Genomic DNA, 27474 nt, shown 5'->3' on the forward strand with positions numbered 1-27474 from the left:
ACCGCACCCCCCGACAAACTTCTTCAAGCATTAATCTACGGTCAACTACCTACACCTTAATATAAGCTCCACTGTGGGAGAAGAACTAAGGAAATATCAGGAATTGGCGATTGAATTGAAGGAACTGTATCACTTGGAGGGAGTTACCACAACTCCAATCGTAATATCCACCAATGACCTCGTACCAAAATCCACAGTGGTAGGCGTGAATGGTTTGGGAGTGCCTGTTGATGTACTAAGAGAGGCTCAACAGGCGGTTCTCTTAGACACAGCACGCATAGTGTGAAAGGTTTTAAATATTTGCAAAGATAAAATAAATAAATAAACAAAATATGAAGGTGGTTGGACTTCTAGGTTTCCCACCTCATATATTTAACCCGCAATAGCGAGAAAAACCAAAAAATAATAAAATTACCATCCTATCAATGACTTATTACCATTATTGCAGTTATAATGACATTAACGTAGGAATCGACGGACGTGACGAAACGTAGGAGTTATAAAAAAATAAATATGTTAAGACTATATAGATATTTCTTATTATAATTGATTTCTATTAATGTTTGTATCTTACTTTTAGTTAGCCTTGACGAAGCCCTACAAAGTAAGGTGAAACGTTGGTGATTAATAAATATTCTTTTCTTTAATTAGGTTATATTTTGTTTACAACTGTCCAGACCATCTTCCTACAATTACTTAGGTACGGTTGACCAATATGTTCTAAAAATCTTCCAAATCGTTGGTATAAAAAAAAAAATCTTTAAAACATTAGTTCTTAGGAATATATTGAGAGCAAGGCTCTATTAAGATGTATGCAGATACCTCGCCCATAAATCTTTAACTAACATTTTTGTTTAATTGCACCTAAATTAATCAACATCAATCAAGATATTAATAATTCAAACACCAATTATTATAAATTTTGATCTGACGCTTCCAAGGAACCCATTATACTTTCATCGCATAGGTTCGTGAATAGTATTTAAGCAAAGAAGGGGCATAGATCATGGAGCAATGAGTGAGTTGGAAACGGCATACTTTCGCCCATAAATAGCCGTGTTGACAGCGCTACCCTAGTCGAGCGGCCTTTTATGAAAAAAGGTGTAACAACCGTATATTTAGCCAGAGATTTACCATACTTAGTTTTTATAATAGGTCTTTAAGAGAAGGACGTGAATATATAATGTACAGTTAGGCTATATATGGAGAACGAATTACAATATTGATCAACCTAATCGTAGTAACACGGTCGTTAGCAAATTTGTACTTTCATGTTGTTTAGGTTTTTTGTACCTAATCTGTTGTTAATTTTCAACTTGCGCCATGAATCCTCTAAAGCAGACTCGAATGGAACACTAGTTTATCTCCAGAAAATGAGTGTTTACCTCATAGATAGTGTTTAAGTAAGGCGCCCCCTCACTTCTGAATATAAATTCATGATGCCATCTAGTGGCAAAGATATGCGGTAAGAAGCCTGGGCAGCCATCTTGGTCCCCAAAAACAAAGGGGTTAGTACCAGTAAAGAAGCCATCCTGAGCTGGACATGAGAAGAAGAGTACAGAACTCTTCAAGAAGGTCTCTTCTCATAATGTGAGGGAGTAAATCCTTCTACTCAGGCGAGAGAGGCGGCGGCGGCAGGAGGATGAGAAGAGAGAACCCTCCTTCCATAATCACATTCACATCAGAACCGACCTTCGAGCTCCATATAATCAAACATGTAAAATGTAATCTTCATCAATTAATGTAATAAAACCCAATTTATAACTAACAGACTAACATAGATTGTAACTATTTTGCTCAAACTCTACAGCTAATTGTGTCAGAAAACTTTAAAGAGAATAGAGGTTATTTCATTTTAAAACCATTATATCAAGTTATTTAAATAGAGTCCACTCCATCATTACCAGCAAGCTATCCACATGTTGGCCGCTCGCCACGAATCGGAGGCTCGTACAAATGCTCGGTAAACAAAAAGCAGACCATCCACAAGTCAGTGTTATTCAGAGAGGCAATGCATGGCGGACGTACAAGTGGTTTCAGCCATTGCACTGGGATTATATTATTTTTATTACAAAAAAAAAAAAATGAAAGAAAATTAAATATAAATAAATAAGATTAAATATAAACCTTATTATAAAAATTAACTACAACCTCCTAACAGCTCTCAGTTGCAACTAGACAAAGAACAATGGTGGAGATGCTACACGAGCGCTCTCACGAACCCCATTGATCTCTGTCCAACAACCGACTCTCGACGGATCGGCAACGAGCTTAGGCCAACTCGTACAAGCCACCCATCCACATGCTCGTGCATGCCCGAGTTCGCCTTGGCTTGGCCAACATGTAGAGGCCCCTTAAGTAATTTCTTAATTTAAACCAGCATATAATAATTAATTTGGGTAATATCCCCCAATTTTTACTCCGGGGAATACCTAAATTAAACAGATAGAATCAATGACTTTTTGTGGTATGTTAAAAAATAAATAAAAATCGGACGAAATAACGGGTAAATTTATAAGACTAATCAACGCTGAAATGGAGGCGATAAACAGCACCCGATAAATATAAGTCAGGTTATAGCAAAGCGGCGAATAAGATTGACCTGTAAGGTTGTGGGACTATTAACAACCTAAAAAATTACTCAACAACGAACCGACGGGAAAACTTAAGATGTATACCGAAACGTAGATGGGAGGATTCCGTTACGACTGATTTATTACATTTGGGTTTGGGGAGGTGACACTGGTAAGATCTATGCAGACATCGATTGGTGGTATCGGCATCGAGCCTTCGCTTTCACTAAGTCTTTATTATTATTAATCCATTGTTATGTAAATATTTCGGAAAGTATTTTTTATTATTTTAAACGATTCTAATAGATAATAGTCGATTATTAAAAACGAGTAGTCGATATTCAAGAAATTTTGACGTTAAGAATAGCTGTTAAAATATTATACAGCGGAAATAAAATTGAATTATCATAGTGGCATAGCTATACAGCTTGTAGAAGGAGGGGGGAGGAGGAGGTTAAAGGACAAAATCATTAATTTTTCGATAGATTCATGAATTTTACCGGATTTTCCAACTATATTATAAGTTAAAACTATAAAATATTTTAATTTTCACAACTACGTATAAATATCAAAAGAAACTCTGTACCACTACGACTCATGAATGGTCTATGGGTTCTGTGCTTTGTACGAAAGCACTGTTTTAAGAACAACGGTTATACAAGGAGGCGATTTGACCACCAAATTTTTCCCAATAAAGGATACTTAAGTATTAGTCAATAATACAACTATACCTTTCGGCGATGTTTCACAACGTTTGCATACTCGTGCCCTACAATGAAAACGCAGTTTTTGTGTTACTCTAACCTTATAAATACACAAAATATAATTAACATCCCTAAATATAAATAAAAAAAACAACAAAACAAAAGTAACAGACGAATTACTTGCTAGATAGAAAGGTTATGAGTTGGAAAAACCAAAGCAAACTCTCTACCTCCATTTCAAAACCTATTCAGTTCTTGTCCAAACCTTGTGTTAGTTGGATCACAACAATGTAGAACACACTGTAATAGACAATTATAAGTAATGTTTTAATTGTAATAGTTATTAATCTTAAATTGTAATATATACATGTAATTTTATAATAATTGAAGAAACCATTTTTTCTAAAAAACTCTTTTTTCCATTGTAGGGCATGAGTATGAAAACATTAAAGTTGCGAAATGTCACCTAAATATATAATTGTATTATTGACTGATTCTCAAGACCCACAGAAACATATATCTACAACAGTCAAGAAAAAAGTTATCAATATATACCTGAGGTGTAGATAGTTGATAAGTGGAGAAGATGGTCTGGGGAAGTCAGCAAAAAAAAAAAACACAAATAAACAAAAAAATATTTATTCCTGCCAACGTTTCGACCTAATTTTAAGGTCTTCATCAGGGAGATTTCGGTAGAGATTCTGGCTAAACTTCTGAGTTTTTGTTAATTTGTATTTTTTTTTTTGGTGAACGCACCCCCGACCACCTTCTCAAGTTATACCTATATATTATTATTTTTTTTTTTTTGGAAAGGTGGTTGGGCTGTGGTTAGTAAAGAACACAAATTTTATTTTATTAGTGCAAATATTTCTACCAGTATTTTGGGCCTTCATCGTAGTTAAGAAGCAAGCATAATGAATAAAAAGAAAATAATAAGATAACAGACAATATAGGTGCATCAGTAATATGAAAAGCGAATGTTTAAGAGTTTGCCTTCGTGTTTATCGATCTTACCTATTGTTTGAACTTTTAGATATCAGCAGATACTCCCTAACTTCCACCCACGCTTATGAAAATTGAAATACAGCTGAAGCGGCCTCAGAAGGAGGTCATGGCAGCTGGAGATGATGGAGGTCATCTGGATCGAGGAACCGTTACATATCCAGAGGGAGGTGTTCCTGGAGTGTCTGGAAATGACTAGTTGCGGGAGGTTCCGGACAGCTTTATGGAGCACGCTATACCCACTAATTTGGGTTGCTCTCTTAATAAATCTGCAAGATATCACTTTTTTTTTTAATATTTATTTATTGCTATTTACAACTGTACATCATAATACATTTAGTAAATCTGATCTAAGTTAAATTGGAGTGTTACAGACGTGTAGAGAAACTACTCATCGGTAGCACTCAAATGACATTTTACATTAGCTGGTCTCGTGGCCATCTTCTTTTCAGGCACCTCGGAGGATTGTTAGGAATGGAAGAGGATGCAAGATTAGAAACTAAGGGGTTTGAGTTGTAAGGATTGAATACGAGAGGAATTTGAAGGTTTAGTGGAGCCCCAAAGCTCAACTCCATATGTCCAGATTGGTCTTATTACAGTCATGTAGCTCAGTCTTTTGTAATGATCACTTTTTTAAAGTAACAATATTCTTAGTAAATAATTTTTCCATTTTATTTTATGATTAATAATATTTTAAGTAATTCATGAGCTATTATAATAATAGTAATAAAAGTTTTATTTACATTCTGTACAGAAATGATTATCGAAATATAATTAAATAAAATATTTTCTATGTTGCGTATTAACACTTAAATATAAACGATAGCTTACAATAGGTTCTTCATTACTTTACCCCATAGATCCCTATTCCTAACCACAGTGGTCCAACAGTTTTCCACTCTTTGCACTCTATCCTATCGCCATCTTGTAATTGGTCTTGCTCTCCACCTCTTGTGTTCTTTTGGTAACCATTCTGTAGCAGTTTTGGACCATCTTCTGCTATTCCAGACTTGCAACATGACCAGCCCTCCTCCATTTCAGTTGATGTAGCTTCCTTTGGTAGACTTTTCACTTTAGTTATTGACTGTACTTTTCTGTTATTGAGGCAGTATTTTCTTTTGATACCCACCACAGTTCTTGCCAATTTTTTTTGTATTTTTTTCTGCCACCAACCATGTCTGAGAAGTGTATAAAAACTACCGGAATGTGTATTTCAGTTTCCAATACCTTTGCATTTGATTTTATAAGTAGTTTAAATTTACAAATGAGTCATATAGTAAGGAGAAAGGCAATTGAAGTAATATACCAAAATGTTAAGAAGTGTAGTAACGAGAAATTTTTTTTTTAATTCAAAACTTTATTGATAAATATTACAATCAGTACGTTGTTGAGCAATAGATAATAGTGATAACTGATCATATTCATACTGAAATTTAAAAGAATAAATAAAATAAGAATAAAAATAAATGAAAAAATAAATAAAATCTCTCTCTCAAACTATGTATCAACAGAAGGGAGAAAAAAATATGAACATTATCAAACCATGTACATAAAGAGAAGAAAATAACAATTATAACAAAAATACATAAATGAAATAAAAAAATAATCACTAGTAATAAGGAGCATTCAATGTATTTTCTATTTCACAATAACTTTTGAGCAGAAGACGAAGATTGCAGTAGAAGTTGGCTATTATTTTGCCCCCTTCCCGAGACAAGCGAGGAAGATGATTGCGCCAATTACCTTACACAATGTGGAGAGTTGGGTCCCGAGGTGTTCAGAGCGGCGGTAATGACGGGAATTGCGATGTACGGTTAGTGAATAAGGAGTCAGTGCTCTCAGAGAATATTATAGTTCATTTATATTATTCGTTTGGCAATATAAAACAGTTTAAGAGGAAAAAAAATATCATATGGGATAGAGTTTATTATCATGATTAGGGATAGGATTTTTATGTACTAAAAAATCCGAAATATGTACATAAATATGTGCTAATAAATTGTCAAATATTTAAAAAAATATGTAAATAATATCTATTTATAAATTTTGTATTATTCAACAATATAAATTACTAATTAATAAGTAATTTTATAATTTAAAAAAAGTTACATAAATATGTATTTATTATATATTATATGAATAATATTTTAAAGAAAATATGTACAAACAAATGTACTTAGAGAAAACATAGCTGTTCAATAACAAGACATTAATTAGTAATTGTAATTAAACTAATTGATTAATAATTACTCAGAATGATTTATGAATAAATTATAAATGGAAATAGAGAATAATCCTTATTAAAAAGAAAAGGAAAAAAAAACTTTATATAAATATTTAAAACTTTGAAATAAATCAATTATTCAGCAGGGTCAGTTAAAAATTATTGCAGATTAATTGCATTTTTAAATTTTCAAATAAAAGTCTGCGTCGGTTTGACCGCAGAATGGACTTGTACCGGCTAAAAGATCTTTCAATATTTACTGATGTTATAGGGGCATACTTAAATGAAGCTATTTCCATTGCATCTAGTTCGGTATTTTGCATCACCTGGGCGGCTGTGTCATCATTTGTTGTAATAAGGAATAAGACCTTTGCTCTTTTTAATTGATTCTTATCTGATTGCCACAGATTTTAATTTGTGTTCAAAGATGAAGATATAAAATTTGTACGCACTATTTATGATAAATGATAAATTTCACTTTAAATTTTCTTGCGTTCTCTTGAATTTTACGTTGTTTCTGCGAAAAATGTATTTACAATTGAACAAATAATTTAAGGAAATATGTGATTCAAGACCAAATACTTAAAAATATGTTAAAAATTACAAATATTTCAGAAAATATGTGATTTACACCAAAATATGTAAAAAAAAGCCAAATATTTAAAAATATGTAAAATAAAAATGACTTCTTTTGGCCAGAAATGTCTTGAAACATCTTTAGTTAGTAAGGAATCACAGATATCATGGTCAGGTAAAAATATGTGAAAACATAAAAATCCTATCCCTAATCATGATTATGATCTTGAAGTCTAGTAAAAATAGAATACCATTTTTCAAAATAGCCTCCCGTATACTACATTTAACCCTACTCTCCAAAAAAACAATTCAAAATGGTGGGGATTAGCCCATTAAATGTTTATAAAAACTATTTAAGATTGTATAGTCATGGAATGATTAACCTAATATACATATTAATTACTAAAAAGTGTTAATAAAGAAATACACGAGTTGGTTAGGTTAGAGCCCTCACTGCCCTAAGCCATATTGAAGGGAGTTTACTAACTGTAAAGCTAAAGGGGAATATAGTCCCTTTATTATTAGGAGGAGCTCTACTAACTAGGGCAGTGTATTATCTCATTGCTTCGCGGGTCAGCTACCCACATTATTCATTCATCCATCATTCCATGTTACCTCGTTTCTGTCACATTGTCAGTCAATTCATTGCTCATGTGGGTTAGAAGAAAAAATTGAGCCTGTATCTAACAAACACCCGCAGGATATTGAGTTTAATATCTTTTGGCATATAATGACTGTTCTTTATAACAAGGTGAAATTTATTCCTATGCTTCCTCGAAAAATGTGACTAACGTATTTGCGTGCGATCAACAGACATGACACAGCGGTTAAATGATTCCTCTTTTCACCACTCAGTGCACTGTGAGCTGTGACATCTTACATTCAAATCTGCTCTACTCACTGCACCAACTAATTCTTACTATAATAATAACGAATCTAAAATCCCTTTTTGCAAACTTTAATCGCATAACTATTAAAGGGTGCCAACTTTTGCTTTCTAGCATTTATAGAGGCAGAGCTATGAGAGCTTAAAAATTACACCTTTCTCATTGATTGATTGTTCTAAGTAAACCGCAATGGTTCCTATTTAATTCCTCTTCTCAAAGTCCGCTGATGTTCCTCAAGGTAGTAATCCTCTGCCCCATTCTACACTGTCTATATTGCTGACATCCCAATCAATTCTAATATTATTCTCACTAATTATGCCAATGAAACTTATGTGCTCGCAATTACTTTAATTCCATCCAAAACTCTCCAACCCTATATAACAACCCTTGAAGAATGGTATCAAAAATGGAGGATTAAAATTAATCCCATCAAATCACTTTTACTCTTCGTCGGAAACCTACTGCCTATATGTATCAGTTTCCTTTAATAATGTTGCACTTACTCCTGTCAAACAGACCCACTACTATAATAATAAAAAAGTCATTAATACTTATTAACAATTATAAGTATTAATGACTAATAAGAATATACAATTTTATGCTAATTGACAATATTTTGTAAATTATTGTGACTACTTCTTACTTCTAATTGCCATTCTCCAAAGTTCTATCCCACAATTCCAAATTAGTTTAGTAATAGTCTTGTTTACTGTTTACTTGATGATTGTTGGTTTCCAAATGGCAGTATTGGCCTTGAGCGATTCAATATTCGTCTCAAAACAGTTAGTTATTATCATTTAATTGTCAAACAGTTATTACTGTATAAACGATATTTTAAAGATTTTTAATATATAATTATTATTTAACCTACTTTTAGTAGTCAACAAAACAATGGAATTGATAATTCATTAGTAAATAATTTGATAAAAAAAAGTGTTAGGTTAAGATGCACAAATTTATCTTAAGAAAAAAGATGAGTATAAATATTTTTTTCTTCACACTTTGATTACTTTAATATCTTTGGAATTGGGTTATTATCGAAATACATGTAATAAAAATTAAATAGATACAATCATAATCAAGAAGAGCAATATTATATCATAAACAAAATCATAAAAAGTCCACGAAATGTACAAAGAACAAACAAAAGATGAAAAGTATTTGATTGAAAATGGGGCTCTGACGTTTCACGGTTGAGGTGAATGATGACAAAAATCCACTTTTTTATAACGCTCTGTTACACGGTCGGAATGACGGCAAAATCATAGATTGACATTCAGATTGATCCTGTAAGTTCAGACTGATGGTCAAAATTTACACTGGAGAAGTACTGAGAACATAAAGGCTTTGTTCAAATCGTACGTTTCACTTTTTCTTTGCAAGCAAATCCCAAAATGATGATCAAAAGTAATTTGGTAAGAATTAGGTTTGAAAGCGAGATTTTTAACCAATTGAGTACCCACTTTATGAAGCTGAGTGGATGGATGAATCCGAGTCCTTGGAGTCTGTAGTGCCTTACTGCTGAGCCATACCGCTCCCGCACTATGGAGGATACAATATAAAATTATTACACTAATCAAAATTTTTGTAAAACCTCCCCCATGAGGAGCGGGAAACCCCTTGGTAGCGAAAGTCCCAAGTTCTCCTGAAATGTCAAATATAATTGTACTATATATAGGGAGATGGTTTTATGGTCTACTATATATACATATATATAATTGTACTATAGTATATATGGATTATTTTGTAACTACCTACAAGACGAAAATAACCTAGGTAGTCGAAATTCTAACCGATGTAAAATTAATGGTTAGAACCTGGTTGTAAACCCAGAATTAGTTGTGTGAATTATTGTCTGTACCATCAGGATTGGTTCTTAAACTTCTTTTTTATACATGTAACACAAAACCTTATGCTTAGAGATGAGTACCTATCGTCACAATAGGAAGTATAGTTTTTTTTATATTATTAAATATAATATAACTTTTTTTTTTTTTAGTTTTTTATTACTTTATTCTGACGAATGTAGATAGCTCGGCTTAGTTGTATTGTTTGTTATTAGTTTGCATAAACAACATTTAACTCACCATTTTTGTAAAATTACTACAATTGATTACTTATTTTATGTATTTTACAGGTTAACACTATTTTTACGGGTGTTGCCCCATAAACAAATAAATAAATTATTATTATTATGTTTAGAACCTGGTGGGGGGGGGGTCAAGAATAATTGTTTTTAATTATGTGCACTTTATTTCTTATCATCCATTCTTTTAGAACCATTTTGCAATAGTAACTCATCCAACGAGTTATAAAGATGGATTTTTATAGCGCTGTAAAAGGATGGTTAACAATAGAAGGCTGTAAAATTCATGAAGTAAATTCATTAGGGGCAGTAACCGTGATTGAATGACAAAACGAACGACAGTGGAAGTGTGTTTGGCAGGAGCCCATGCATACTGATTGATCAGTCCATGCCTGATTGTCATCTATGTTCGCTTTGTCTTCTTTATGGAACGGGGTCATTATCGGCATTCTGTTAGGTTATACGTGTTGGTCGTGTCGCTATTATAGGACGGTTAGCAAACAAAGGAAATCTATAATTCAAAAATATTAAATAATAAAAAAAATATATAAATATGAATAAAATAATCAGTTTATAGAGGCCGCCGACAGGGGGAGCAAGAGGAACCAATCCTAGGAGACCGAGATTCCAGAGAAGGGTAGGTGATAACAATTGACAAAAAATAAAACAAATTTGGTGCGCAGTGCTCATCTCAAAACTTTCACCAACCATTCTACTTTCACTTATTCACTGCGATAGTACATACCCTTACTAATATTTTTAAAAGAACCAATCAGTTGAAAGATTGACAAACTCCATTTTCAATAGTTCTATTCTTTTCAGTAAAGAATGAAAATAAAGCTTTTTAATTTTTGATTTATACTTTAATCTGTTTAATTTATCTTAATTCAATTCCTAAACTCATCCCTTCCCCCCTCCTCTTTCTTTGTATTTTATTTTACCATTTATTTCAATATTTACTACCTTTAAATCATGTTCCATTGTATTTCTTATAAATGTAGTGTAACATCTGTATTAGTGTTAAACTTAAAACAAGTTATCGTAAGAAGAAGTGCTTGATTCTCTTTGGATTGTTGAGGGAGAAAACAATAGACTGTTAACCTTAACTATTATCTATCTATGCAATGTATAATGTTATTTAGTTTTCTATCTACAGTTCAATATAATTTCTATCTTTATCATCTCTCTCCCGTCTTCATCAAGTGCACCCACCTCATAATTATTCTGTTAATCGGAAGGCTGGGTGATGGTCAATAAAGGTATCAAAATAATAAAAGAGAACAATTATTGTTAACCTACGTTTCGCCCCACTTTGCAGGGCTGCATCAGGGCTAAATGAGAAAACAAGATAAAAAAAAATTAGGCTTAAATAAAAAACATTTGTGAAGTTTAGAAAGTAAAAACTTTTTTAGTTTAGAAAAATTAATAAATATATATAAAAAATATATAATAAAATAATAATATAATATTAATAATTACAACATGAATATACACGTAGGTAGACTGGAGACAAGTTGCTAAAATATAATCAAGGGTGATATAAGTTCTCAATGTACGAGAATCTCGTACTTATAAAATGTAGGAGACTACTCTACTATTAAAATTAATTTTAAATATGGTAGAGAGGAAGATGTATAAGGTACAACAGATAATGGTGCAGCTACGCTATAGGTGAGGTATTGTAATATCTAAAAGGGAATATTGAGAAATAGAATAAAAATGAACAATGGATAAAAATATTCTGCTAATCAATTTACAGTCACCTCTGCACATCAAGTATTTCACCTCTGCTACATGCATAGTATATTACTCCTTCGGCTCCATAGTTGTAATAATAGCAATCAAATTGAATTAATTTATATCACAAAGTAACTTGTAATTTATCTTGATTTATTATTATGTTTTTAATTTTGTAAAGGTTTGCAATTTACTAGGTAATGTGTTGTTTTTTTCTTTGTTTCATTTGGTTCTCATTATTTCAATTGATCTTGTAAAAAAGTATTTCAATGGTTTTGTTCTGTTAATGATTTATAATTTTCATTTTAAAATTACTGTGGTTAAAACTTTTAATGTGTAAAAATATTTATTAATTATATTGTTCTGAGTACAACCAGATGTAGCTTATCATAACTTAATGCCAAAATTATTCTCTAAATAATATAAATTTCCTATTGATTCTTTAAACAATTTATGTAATCAACCTTTAAAAAGGCGATGACACCAAAAACTTCATTAAAATATTTCAGTTAACATGTCTTATGACCATAGGCCTCATGGCAGCCATAGCCTTTCAACGGAATGATTATTTAAAAATTTATTAATTCGAACATTTCTCTGGAATTTACATTAGTTTAAATCGGTTCCTATAGCAACCAATACTAAATAGTTGCATATTTTTCTCTCAACTGTAAAACTTAAATGTTTTATATAATTTACAATCCTTCGTCCATGAATAATTTTAGTATTTCATTTATCATAAACATTTATTTTATAAAATATTTTGTTGATATTTAGCTATGTAGTGCATGAGAATATGAATGTTCAAGAGTGATATGGGCAATTTTATTGCAGTCATAAAGTTTTATAGCATTGCAGTCCTCTATAACTGCTTCTCTGTTTGCATCGGGACGAATATCATTTAAATACTTCAATATTTTATGTAATTTTAATTAAAGTCCTTTTGGTTAGGATTATTTTAGCAGCTAATATTGCATAAATATCTTTAGAATTTATTTTAGATTCATCTACTGCTTACATAACTCAGGACTATATAAGCAGTCTGTCGTATATAATATTATTTTTTTTTTAAAATAATTTATTTATTGATATTTACAACTGTATACACATATAAAAGTAAATTTGCTGTAGGTGACATAGTGACATGATAAAAGCATGTGGAGAATCTACCCACTGATAGAACTCCAATTACATTTCTAGAGAAGATCTCGAGGCCATCTTCTATATAATATTATTTAAACCTAGAAAGTTTCTTTGTCGGAATGTTCTGATATCAAGAACTGATTCTAAAAATTATATTGATTAAAAAAAAAAAAAAACTATGAAATTTTATGACCAAGAAATCATGTATTAAATAAGGTTGGGTTTAAGAAACATCTAATCTAACCAGCAAAAACAATAAATAAACATTTTTAAAGCAACTCGAAAACTACTCATCTCTTAAATCTAACTAGACAGCAATAGACTTTTCATCAATACAGATATCTTACAGAAGATCATAAATAACATACTTATGAAGACAAGTTACAGGACATATCATATTAACAATTCCGCTCAAAAAAAAACAAAAGATAAGAACTATTTTTTTCTGATCCTTCTAAAAAAACATAAAATATTTTTTTTTTTAAATTTATTTATTGATATTTACAACTGTACATAAATAAATCAAGTAAATTTGAGGAAATCACAATGGTATGGTACAAGCATGTAGAGAAACTACCCAATGGTAGTACTCTAAAAACATTTTTACAATATAAGGTCTCGAGGCCATCTTCTTTTCAGACGCATCGGAGGATTGTCCGGAATAAAAGAGGAAGCAAAATTAGAAACTAATGGGTTTGAGTGTTTAGGGAGTTTGTAAAGGAAGGATTGATATCTGGTTCGGGTTAGATCGGTTACAAATGAAACATTAAGGTCTTTGTGGATGATTTTGTTTGTGACAAAGTAGGGAGCATTTAGGATTTTACGAAGGATTTTGGATTGTAAGGATTGGATACGAGAGGAATTCGAAGGTTTAGTGGAACCCCAGAGCTCAACGCCGTATATCCAGATAGGCCTTATAATTGTCATGTAAATCAGTCTTTTGTAATGAATTGGAAGTTTGGACCGTTTGTCTAGTAAGTGCTGTAATAGTCGAAATCGACGTGCAGTTTCCTGTTTTTTCAATCTTGTGTGAAGATTAAAATAAACATGAATTAATAAATGCAATATGTGAAGAAGAACATAATTCAAAGTGATTACTATATTTTTCTAACGTTGGTACTTGAAGGTCCCAGTGTTATACTTAACTATGTAATGAAATGCTCGTTCTGTAGTAATTCTTACTATAATATCAGGAGGTAAGGGGCCTCCGAGGTAACACCTAAAGATAGCCCCCCACAATATAGAAAGAGCTAAGGATACCCCCCGCAATATAAGTATATGCTTGATATTTATATAAACATCACTACCACCTCTTGTGGCCAATAGTAGAACATAGTTGCCATTTTTTCTTTAATTAAGAATTTAAAGTTGAGATGCGCGCATAACTTTAAGAAGTAGTTCCCTGATTAGGGACGGAAGAATAGGAGAAACGGGAATGCTGAGGGAGGCGATGCCACCCACCCACATCTACCAAATGTGTGTTAACTCCAAATTTTCCTTCTGATTAAAATGGAACATGAACTCCTTACCCATCAACTCATCTATACTTGCTATCTTCATTAAGTTCAAAATTAATCTAATCTATCCATATTTTCTTTTGGCTACCCTTCTTGTTTTCTTTCTATAACATCCATAATTTTTTAATTACATTATATAATCCACTCACAATAACCCAACCAGCACACCCTAAAGAAAAATAACACCTGGTCTTAAGTTGTATATACACTCTAGAACTAGAAACGGCTTATCATTTCATGAAATCCAAAGACCAACTAAGCAAACAATGGGTTTACCAACCTAAAGTTTTGGTGATTCTTCAAGATGTTTTTTATAAACTAAAGTTGTTAAGAAAATAACCTGAAGGGACCAATTTCTAATTAAGAAGGTCCCGATATCTCCAAATGTTTGGAGTAAATCCATAACCACTCTATATATTTGTGTTCTCTTCTAAGATTAGGTATCTTTTTCATTTCAGTTTTTAAAGTGTATTATAAGCCATGAATCATTCACAGGTTAGCTGAATGTAATTTAAAATTATTCTCTTCCATTTTTTCGTTTCCCTGGCAATCTTCCACAATACTATAATGGCTTCTAATGTTCAAACTTTTTTTTGTCTGCCTTGTTTCCGCTTGATATCCATTCTATGCAAGCTTCTTGCCTATTGTATTAACATATAAGTACAATAAGAGTCGGTCGTTCACCTGAGGGGAAAAAAATCAAGAACGATTAGCCAATGATAATGATGCTTACAAGTGCTAATTGAATTGGATTGGCTGTTACATTATTCAACCGCTGCCATCAGTGACGGCTCATTACTTGCATGGACAATTAAGGCAGTGTTGTCGGCAGGAAATTTATTATCTACCTCTGAAATATTAAATTGAGTATCCGCTCCTTCCCAAATTGTTTTCGGTCATGAATAGAGTTATTATGTCGCACCTTTGCAGGTCATAAATTGTTTGTTGTGAATGCTTATTTAAAGATGGGCAAAATATTTTATACAAAATTATACAGAAAATCATTCATATTTTGAATTAATGTGTATATTTTTTGGTTTAATGTGTCTAACGTAAAAATAGTATTATGCTTTAAATGCATCGTACGACACACGCACACATACACACAAAAAAATTGTATTAAATTATTTAAAATAAAATAATAATTTGCTTATGATTTTTTTTATTTATTAAATTTTAGAAATTTATAACTGTAAATAAAAAATACATCAAGTAAATTTTATGTATGTTTCAGAATACTCGCTAATCTTAGGGAGGAACCACCCAATGGTGGTATTTCCATTACTAATTTAAATTAGAAGATACGATTAACCTGGAATCCTCACACAAGACTGAAAAGACATCAAATTTCCCCCTGTATCCAACCTTTACAATCCAAAATCCTTCGTAAAATTCTCAATGCTCCTTACTTTGTTACAAATAAAATCATAAATAAAGACCTTAATGTCCCCTATGTTACCGATCTAGCCCGAACCAGATATCACTCCTTCCATTATAAACTCTCTAACCACTCAAACCCCCTAGTTTCTAACCTTTCATCCTCTTCCATTCCTGAAAATCCTCCGAGGCGCCTGAAAATAAGATGGCCACTAGACCAACTAATGTAAAATGTCATTAGAGTGCTACCAATGGGTAGTTTCTCTACACGCCTGTAACACTCCAATTTAACTTAGATCAGATTTACTAAATGTATTATAATGTAAAGTTGTAAATAGCAATAAATAAATATAAAAAAAAATAGAAGATCCCTTGGCCTTAACAGTCTGCTACTATTCTCTCTTGTTGCCTCGGTATTCACACAGTTTTAATTTTGAACCATCTTCTAGTATTAGGTCTGGCAACATTATCGGCCCACATCTATTTCAGTTGTTGAACTTATATTGTTAGGCTTTTAACATTAATTCTAGATTCTTTTTTTCTGTTGCAGATTCTGTCTATTCTTTTGATACTTATAATACTTTTTGACAATTACATTTGTATCCTCACTAATTTTCCATAATTATTATTGAGATCCAATCACCGGATATACACATATATCTAGCATCTCTGGGTTTAATCCAGAAGGTAGTTGACTTCTAAAATTTTATGCACGAGTATTATTAGCATCCCATGTTAATCCACTTTTATTTACTCCATATTTTCTAGCTTTAAATAATATGGATTCTCCTAATTAAAATGAGGAACGCTTAACTATTTTGCATGTCATCTTTGTGTGGAGGTTATGATAATCTTCTCTGTAACGTTCTAATGGCTAAATAAAATATACTTTCAGTAGTAGAAGAAAAAATACAATGTCGGTTTGGACATGTTAAGAGAATATTGCCGAAGAAAACTATGGTATAATAAGTCGAAGAAATAAGGGAAAAAAGAAACACCTTGAGTGAAATGAAAAAATGAAGTGGAACAATGTTTGGCAGGACATGGCATAATGGAAGAGCAAATCTTGGATACAGAAGAGTGAAAACAAATATAAAAGAAATTCAGATCAAGGAAAACCGTATTAGTGGAGTATTTTTTAAAAATAAAATATAAAAGTCTGAATCTTTTCATGCTCAGGATGTAAATGAGAACCATATCGAAAGGAAACGGACGAGAAAATATGCATTGGATATTACTCCAGTCTCAACCCATCCTTGGAAATTCTCAATAATCTCCAACTTGTTCTATTACCCTGGAGGGTTTGGTAGTTCACAACATCGATCAAATAATATGAAAGTCTAAATCGAGCATATAACTAGAAGATGTATATTCAAATGTGGTGGATCTCTGTATAATATATTCTAAGAATAATAATAAGAAATATAATAAACCACAGAAAATATTATGTGTGTATGTATACCTAATTTGACCTTTTCAAAATACCTCTATAACTGTTTTAATCGATTGAACCAATCAGTTATGTTCGCTACGAGGACAGATAACTCATAATTACGAATCGATATACCACAACAATGAATCGATTTTATCAGATATTGAAAGGTATTGCTAATGAGAGAGATACGATGATATCTTATTGTCAAATGAGATTTCTTTATTAGCGAATCGTTATTGATTGCTCAATTGTACCAGATAAGAGTTATTAAGAAATTTGTCAATATTTATAATTATTATGAATTTGACTCATTCGACCTGATAAGGTGACGTAACCTACGTAGCGATTCGAAGCTAGTCCTAGAATCTTGGAAGTATATTGTTAACCTTACATAATTCTATGACTATTAAAATATCTTCTTATATAAAAAAAACAAAAAAAAACAATAATATTATTCATGGATCCAATTAATAGAAATGTCAAAGTATTACGAGAAAAAATAAGTTTAAAATCCATATATTCCATCCTGGGAAAAGGTAACTTCAGTTTTTCAATAACTATGGGATTCCAGGCAGACTGGAAAAATTATAAGTATACATTTTTCTGCGCGTACATCTTTTATATGATATTGAAAATATCGAAAAGCAAATTTAAAGAAGAGTTTAAAGCTTAATTTTACCATGTTTGGTAAGTTTTAATTTATGCATGTTGATGTTAGTAGGAAAGGTAGCTCATTGGTAAGGCATGTGTCCAAATTCCAAGGACAGCCGTATTCAAACACAGGGGGCTTTTTATTTTCTGTTTCAGTTTGCCCTGTGGGTTCGGGTGCCCTAGCATCATAAAGTCGGTACTTGATTGGGTAACAATATAGTGGTCAAGTGTGATTCTGACCAAATCACTCCCTTGCACAACCGTTGGTCTTGTAACAGAACTTCTTTAGAAAGTACAACGATGTTTCATATTTCAATTTTTTAAATTATTATTTAGGAATTTACCTTATTCTCGGTTTTCACCGGAAGATGGACCCACCTAAGGACCTAGGTGAAGGGTGAGGCTAGAATAAATTAATCTTTAATATTAATGAATTTTCTGATTATGCTCGCAGTCCCGAGAAACACAGCATTCTGCGATAGTTCCAGGATAGTTAACGACAGATCCAGGTCCTTAACGCTCTCCAGTGTCGTCTCCGGGATCAGACCATTGGTTAAGATGATCAACAGTAGCATCCTGACTTTTTCAAGCTCGTACAGTTGTTTCAATTCCTCTCCTAGATCCTCATATTTCCGAATTTCTTTGGCTTCCATCCTTTGATGGTTGTCATCTGATGGTAACACCTATTTCTATGATACTTGCATATTTTCCTCTCGTAGAGATTAGCTATTTTTATTCATTTATTTATTTTTCATTGCAAGACTCTGAGTTATTTAAATTTGATATAGGTAATTATTTTAATTTTTTTTTTAAATTGATAGATTTATTTATTGATAGATATTACAATCTGCCACACAGTTGTGGGCAATAGGTAATATTGATGAATGATTTCATACATACTAAAATAAAAAAATAAAATAAAATAAATAAGTAAAAAAAAAATTAATAAAATAAAATAAAAAAAACTCTCTTAAAATATATACAAATAAAAGAATAGACAAATGAACATAATCAGACTATCTGCATGAAAAATAAATAAATAAAATAACATAATGATAAAATAATATATACAATATTTACAGAATCGACCTGAGGATCCCTGAGCCCACTCTATCCCCCACGTGTGAGGGGTAGAGCAGAGCTCAAGAGATCCCAGCGCATCAATTATTTTAATGAGATATTTAAATGTACTTAAATTTGGGATTGAAATCTTGTTTAATAGCTTACTAGACAAACGGTGTTAACTTCCAATTCATTACAAAAGACTAATCTCCATGACTGTAATAAGGCCAATCTGGACTTGTGGAGTTGAGCTTTGCGCTACACTAAACCTTCGAATTCCTCTCGTATTCAATCCTTACAATCCAAAATCCTTCGTAAAATCCTCAATGCTCCTTACTTTGTCACAAATAAAATCATACATACAGACTTTAATGTTCCATATGTAACCGATCATATTTAATAAAATTTGAAATTTATATTGAATTTTATGGTTTTTATTTTTTATTCAATTCATGGTACGACCAGATGACAACATCTATCGTTCGATGGCAAAATATCGCATAAAAATGAGAAACATAAGTAAAATGTAATTATTACAATTTTGACTATTATGGCATTGTGGAGGCTATACAATTTTTAAGCTAGATAAGTACAATATGAATTGATCTCAAGTGGTATAACTAATAATTCAATTAAAAACTACAAAAATGAAAATATAAAAATAATTATTAAAAAAAATCAATTAAATTAAATAAAAAATAACTCAAAGGAGTTTGGAATTGGAGAATTTTATTTTTAAATTTTTTTTTTCCTAATTCCTTATGTTTCTACTTATAAGTCCAGTCCATTTATTATTACTTCATAATGTGTAATTACATTTTTTGTATCGTTTTTGAAGTTTACCGTACTATTGATATTTGTCGATATGTAGATTGCTTCTAATATCTTTTTTTTTTTTTTAGTTTAATGCCATGTCTGTTATAGAGGAATTTCTAATGCCATGTCTGTTATAGAGGAATTTCTAAAAATATTAGTTACTGAATTCTGGGAATTATTGAACATAAAGCTCATGAAAGCTTGAACATAAGATTGAAGCTCTATAAATCCACTAGAAATTATATATTTCTACCAGACTTTAACGATGATTCAATAATGTTAATTATTAATCCAAACTTCAATTTTGTATGAAAATATATTATGAAGTGCTAAGAATAAACCCTACACTATTTTACGAAGTGAATCTGACCCTATGTTCCTTTTACTATTGGAGTATAGCCTGTACTGAAGCACTAACTCTTGAAGGACTTGCCGCCCTAAGTGCTCTACACTCCCGCGAGGGCCGTAACTCGACAAGGAGCAATCCATCCACAGCAAGCAACTTCCATCAACATCTTTACGATCTATTCCATTGAAAGGAAGCGATGGCTACCGGAGGTGATTTGAACGCCCCACAGCTAGATAGATATCAGTTGGATATTCGGCCCTAAAGTTCGGGGCCATTAATTAGTTGTATCTCTTCTTCCTCTTTGGGAAGATTAGCAACATCGATATTTAGTCGATTTCCTTAGCTTATGCCGTTACTTGGAGTCTCCAGTCGAGCTAGCTCATACCATTCTCCTCAGAGGCAAAACCAGTTTTGACTTCAAATTATTTACATAGATTAATATGAAAGAGTAATAATTTTCTTTTATTAAACTATCGTAACGGGAATTTTTGCAGAAAGAAGAAATATTAATTCCCCACCATTTATGGCGTTTCACTTATAATTTTAAATATATTTTTTTAATTGTTGTTGATTTAAATAAAGAAGCGCGAGGTGACCAGATGAGCGAAATCTTCTTCTTCTTCTTCTTCAAGAACAACCCATTACTGGGTCCTGGTCTCCTCAAGCAGCTTTCACCTCTTTAAATTTCAAAAGCAAAATGCTCAAATGAGACAAAAAAATGTGTCGTGTTAGGAGTGTAAAACTGAAATGAGTATATTGCTATGTATCTGTCTCGAGATACAGGATAATTAATTAATTTATATTGAGTCTTTTCCAAAGGCTTATGTGTTTACCAGTTACCAATTAAATATCTTTATTTTTATAAAATATCGTTATCATTAAATATATAATATAATAAGAGATAACATTGGGTAATAGAATAGAATATAAGCTACATGTTTATTCACATTGACATGATTAAAGGAAATTATAAAATTATTGAAATGATCCAGACAAATGGTTTGCCATAAATTATGACTTTTTTTTTTTATTTAATATTTTTTTTTTCCCCGAACCCTCTAAAACAGAAATAAAAAGTGAATTAGTAAGTGCATTACTGTGAAAAAGAAAAGTAATTCGTATTGTGTCTTACCTTTTACTACCTTTGGTATTTTAAGGTTACCTGTTATGCTATCCATTCTAAAAAGGAGCTATTTTAAGTCCGGAGGTGAGGGGCCTCCTCGTGTTGTATCGCAAATAAGATAAAAATAAAAGCATTAATTAAGAAAGACGATAGATAATGGTGAAATAATAAGAAAAACAATCAGAAGTCGAAAAGAAGTGTGAGGGAGGGGGTGTGGGTGCATCAGAAGATGGAGTTATGAGGTGATGTTAATAAGGTTTTTGGAACCTTTCCTGCCCTGCCACCTCGAAGGAAGGGGAGATGGAGTGATAGACTGGAATACTGGATTGAAGGAAGCTGGGAGACTGTCAAAGAATTTAATGTGTCTCCGTGTGATGTGTTGTTGTACAGTTTCTAACTGTAGTTCGTTATGAATGTGTCATGTTACGTCAGATGTCCCTCGACATATCTTGTGTAGTATTATTACATTATAACTTACTACCTAATATATACATATAGCTGCTAATTTGGTAGTGCGGGTCGAGTATGTAGTGACGCCTTCACCGTTGGTGTGGTGTTGTCTTAAGGATGGCGTTCTAGCCCTTCTTAGAACTTCGTATCGTCAAAATACATCTTGCTCTTCCTTCGTCTTCTTACTTCTGTACCTCTATTGCTTCTCCGTTCGTTTTTCTACCCTGACCAGATCCCCCTCTCGTTCGTAGAGGCGTTATCTTTTCGTAACCTTATTTCCCATTGACTATCATCAGCCATGTCCAAGAAAAATACGTTACAAGGGGTGGTACGCTTGGAAAAGTGTTTGGTGCATGTGTTGTTTATAATTGATTTCTCTACCGAAAAAGGCAGTAGGCAATACCTGTTTTTAATAGATTTGTTCAGTAAGGAACAGCCATCTGCGAAATGACTTTTGTTGATACACCCGGCACAGGTATGACAAATCTTATGACAAAGACTTTTATAATATTAATAATTGTTAATACCTCGATACATATCAATATGTAGGGAGTTAAAAGAGGGAGTAACATAAACATGAAATATTAGAGAAATATAGACGTCTATTTCCAAAAATGTGTAAACTAACACATATTTCATTTCTCTATGTTATGTTATCATTTGGTCGGACAATATTGGATCTACTTTAGTAAATAAATAAATACAAACAAAAAAATAAATAACAATGTTAGAAATTGTAATTATTTTACAATAGTTCGCCACATAATAAATTTCAAAACAATTGACAGTGTAACATAGAAAAAAAAATTCATTACAAATTAGTAAGTGAAACTTTAACGAAGTTGAAAATAATAAAAGATACTAAACTATAATAAATAAATCTACTTGACATCTATCTAAACACTCTCATGTATGTTTGATATGGGATCGTTATGCAAATGTCTGACTATATTTGCCATAACATTTCCCGGGAATACATACAGAAATATAGAAACCATTCCATTAGAGGAGAGCACTCAGCTTAAGCAGTTAACGAATACATAAATATATCTCCAGCCTATTACACAAATGGAGATACATAATCTCCTTTTGGTTCGGGGCCAAAAAGCCACTGAGATAACTAGTGAAGAGTCTCTCTTGTCGCGTTAAGGGACACTTTGCTGAGGAGTACTCAATGGGAATTAGATTATTTCTCCTGGGCATTTGTTAAAAAGGTTTCTCTTAACGAAATAAATTTTTTTTTTCTTTAATTTTATTTATTTATTGAAATTTACAACTGTAATTAAATAAGAATACATCTAGTAAATGTAATATTAGATTGCAATAGCATGAAACAGGCAAGTAGAGAAACTACCCCCACTCTAATAACATTTCTACATCAGAAGGTCTCGAAACCATCTTCTATTCAGGTGCCTCGGAGGATTGTCAGTAATATCACATTATGAATCTAAATTTCACATTTCTAATTTTTAATTTTACATTACTAAACATTGAATCAACATTTATTTTTATAATCAGTATCATGATAATTATGCAATAATTTAACTTATAAAGTTTATTTTAATATTATATGCAAAAGTAATCGACAATATAGTTTCAATCAAGATGGTCAGGGGTGCGGTCAAGAAATTATAAAAATAGTTAACAACTATTTATTTGCTAACGTTTCGCCCAACTTTGTAGAGCTACATCAGAGCTGTAGTGCTATCGATATTTTCCAATATCTTAATTTTAAAATGCCATAATTTTTCGCATTATTTATATTATAGAAACTTGTATTATATAATTCGTGATTACTATATATTGCATAAAGTGTAAAAAAATATCTGTACCGCTCAAACCATGAAGAGTCATGGGTTCAGTCCATAGTAAGGGAGTGTTATTACTAGACAACGGTTTGTGCAAGGAGGTGATTTAGTCATATTTTTACCCAATTAAGGGTACTCAATTTAAGAGACTGGGTGGACCCCAGAAACCACAGGGTTGACTCACGGCTACAGTGTAACAGAAAACAATTTTCTGCCCAGCCGGATTCGAATCTGGGTCCTTGGAGTTAGTAGCATAGCGCCTTATCACGGTACTACCGCGCTTCCGTAACATCATGTACAATAAATTAATTATTAAATCAATCCTGTGTGAGTAACTGATATTAATGAAAGTTTCTAAATTCAAAGTAAGCTTTTTAGCTTTTTAGTTAGTACACTAGCTCGTTGTATTTATTATTCGATGTTATATCTTAACAATATTCATAGTCACGATTCTAAAGAACAGTAAAGGAAAAAAAAAATTTCCTAAAAGCTAATTCTCAATTTGAATTTAAAAATTACTATTATTTTTCGACCCTTTCATTTCTCAAATTACCATTAAATAAAAGCGAGAAATTATATTCAAAGGAAATAAAAAATGATAATTAAGATAATGATGTTATTTTAAGGTAATTATTGCCAATAAAACTTGATTACTTAATAACATTTTTATGGTCTGCAGGCCATTCTTAATGGTTTCGTCGAAGAACAAAAGGTTTTATGTTTCATGTTCGACTCATCTATTATAAAAGAAATGAAATTTTTTCTTTTATTTTTTTCGAAGAATACTCTTCTACAAAAAACCATTTATTCAATTCAACAACTGGCAATTATTGAACAATGAAAGTGCGTCATAAGACTGACTTAATGCTACTGTAGATTTTAACACACAAAGACCAACATAGGAAAAGAAAAAAATCGAGGAATCATGTGATCTGGACATTAAAAAAACAACTGAATGTATTTTAAAATTAAAATATCAATCTCATTTCTTACTTAATCCTTAACTAATTGATGATTATTGTATACATGTATGAATTATTGTATACATCATTTTTTTAATTTTCGTTACTTTGAGTTTATAAGAGCTCCAATACTCATTGCACTGAATTTATATAGATCGTATGAATTTTCCTCCAAAATAAAGTTTTAACTAATTAATGAATAAAAATGTTGAAATAGCTGGTATATGTATATATGTATATATATATTTGTAAATGCCTTCTTCTTTGCTCCAGGAGGTAAGGAAAAAAAAAGAATAAAAATCCTTAATTCCCTTTGTATATCAGAATCTAAGGCATAATTTCAAACATAAAAAATCCACCAAGAATCAGAATTAAAATAAAAATATATTTATATATTTTTTTTTCTTTTAAGTAACGAGCGGATCCCTAAAATGTTAATAAACACTCACTAGACGGGCCAACATCCGAGGGATAGACCAAAACGTAGATTGGAGAATTGCCTGATTTAGTAGAATTAGGCTTGGAGGGGTGTCACTGAAAGAAACATCAAGGGACTTCAGGAATTTATTATTATTATTACAAGAAACCGCTCGTAGATTCCGATTGCTACAACACTTACTTGACAAACGCTCTAAACTTCCCATTCACTACAAAAAATTAGTATACACTACGATAATCAGACCAATTTGGACATATAGAATTGAGCTCTGGGGCTCCACCAAACCATCAAATTCCTCCCACATCCAATCCTTACAATCCAAAATCCTACGTAAAATCCTTGATGCTCCTTATTACGTTACAAATAAACTCATTCACATAGACCTTAACATCCCATTCGTTGCAGAATTGGCCCAAAACAGATATACATCTTTCCATTCCAAACTCCTTAACCATCCTAACCTATTAATTCTTAATAATCTCTGATAATCCTCCGATGCGTCTGAAAAGAAGACGGCCACGGGACCTTCTAATTTAAATTAATGTTTGAAGTACCACCAATGGGTGTTTCCTTCCGAAGATTTTCAAGTGTATATGAAATATACAACATATTTACTTATTGTATTATATTGTACAGTTGTAAATTACATTAAATAAATTAATTAAAAAAAATTATTATTTATTTATTTTTTTAGTTGGCTCTACACATCTTGTAATTCAAGCCTTCTCCACGCCAGCCTGTCTTGAGCTACTGCGTTCCAGTTTGCTGCATGCAGCTCTTTCACATCTTTGTTGTTCCTCTATATCCATCTGGTTTTTGGCCCCCCACGCGGTCTCTTGCCAACTACACTCGCATTCATTGTTGCGTAGAGGTGGCCTGACGGTTGATTCGAGCCACATGACACACTTATCTTAAACTCCTCGCCTTCATATCATAAGACGTGGACAGACCAGTATCTGCCAGTAGTTCACTGTTCTGCTCCATGTGTAAAGGCTTAGATCCCAGATCGCTCCTGTAATTTTACGAAGGGCTTTCCTTAGAATCACCCGCTCTGCTTTCTGGGACACCTGTCGGAACTCAGGTTTCGCAGCCCTACATCAGAGCTGGCTTTATCATGACATTGTACACCCTAGATTCAAAATTTTAGAGATTTTTCTGGCTTTTAGTATTCTTGGCAGAAGAAGGCTCTGTTATACGCTGGTCTACCTCAATAGGCTGAGGTATTTGAAACTCTTGTTTACATTTCGGAGTAACTTTCAGAAACGATTTGAGATCTACGTAGACCATGTTTTTAGGATTTTTTTTTTTTTTTCGGTTTACAACTAAATAATGAATAATGATACTGTTTGTGTTTGTCAATAAGTACATTGCATGAAAAATTCTTTTTCTTTTTTTTTAATAATTTATTTATTGATATTTACAACTGTGTACATATATACACATCAATTTGCTGTAAGTGATATTATGACATGAGAAAAACATGTGTAGAATCGACCCATTGATAGAAAAATATTTCTAAAGGAAAAGATCTCGAGGGCATCTTCTTTTCAGACGCCTACGAGGATTATTAGGTAGTGAAGGAGAAGCCAGGTTAGAAATGAGTTGGTTTGGGTGGTTCTGGCCAAATCGGCAACATAGGGGACATTGAGGTCCTGATGGATGATTTGATTTGTGATAAAGTAAGGAGCATTAAGGATTATAGGAAGGATTTTGGACTGTAAATGAAAAATTCAACATAGATTCATGACAATGATGATAATAATTTACTTGTATATAGTTGGATGTGTATATATCGTTCATATCCCTTCAGCACTCCTTCAAAGCTGAACCGTTTTGGGGCAGGAGACAGATTGATAAAGTGGTCCACCGATGATACCTCAGGGAATAGCCCGTACACTGTAAACAGGGAGGAATATCCATTAACTGTACAAACAGTCGGTAACGAACCCTTGGGACAGAACTCTCCAGGGACGCGGCTTAGGACTGTCATTGTTACAATTCCCATTGCATGAAGTTATATATAAAAACAAACGATACCTAAAAAGTATTATAGTATTCAAAATATGATTTGACAAAATATTAATAACAATAAAAAAAAATAAAAAAGATAAACAAATATTGTTGGGATAAAGTATAATAATGCATAGAATTGACAAAATAGGGCAATTAAGGACTGAAATTATTGTCCTGAAAATAGCCAGCATAAAGTTGTTTTTTTAAATTGATGTGGTTCTAAATTTGTATTTAAGATTTAAGATTGATGATGGCCGAATTGGCCGCAACATTATTTTGATAATAAATTGGGATAAAATTTATTTATAAAAAAAAAAAAAAAAAGATAAAGTAAACAAGAAGAAAGGAATATGGTCCGGGTGCGGTCAGAAAAACTCAAATAGTAGAATTATACTATTTTAATGAGCCAAAGTTTCGCCCCACGTTGCAGGGCTTCGTCAGGGCTAAAAAAGATACAAACATAGTACAAAAGGAAAACAAAAATATAAGTGTAAAATAACAGGGGTATAAAATGTAAAAAAGTAAAATATAATAAGAAAA

At 32.0% G+C, this 27474-nt stretch overlaps 1 protein-coding gene and 1 pseudogene across 2 annotated transcripts in view; both read right to left on the reverse strand.

Annotated features, from left to right (window-relative positions):
• Positions 1–27474, reverse strand: part of LOC106687902 (uncharacterized) — a 641896-nt gene that overhangs the window by 574018 nt on the left and 40404 nt on the right. The window lies entirely within an intron of this gene.
• On the reverse strand, positions 16621–16718 carry LOC112211940 (U6 spliceosomal RNA; annotated as a pseudogene).

Source organism: Halyomorpha halys, unplaced genomic scaffold (assembly GCF_000696795.3).
Source record: "Halyomorpha halys isolate HHAL.00 unplaced genomic scaffold, Hhal_1.1 Scaffold40.1, whole genome shotgun sequence".
NCBI lineage: Eukaryota > Metazoa > Arthropoda > Insecta > Hemiptera > Pentatomidae > Halyomorpha > Halyomorpha halys.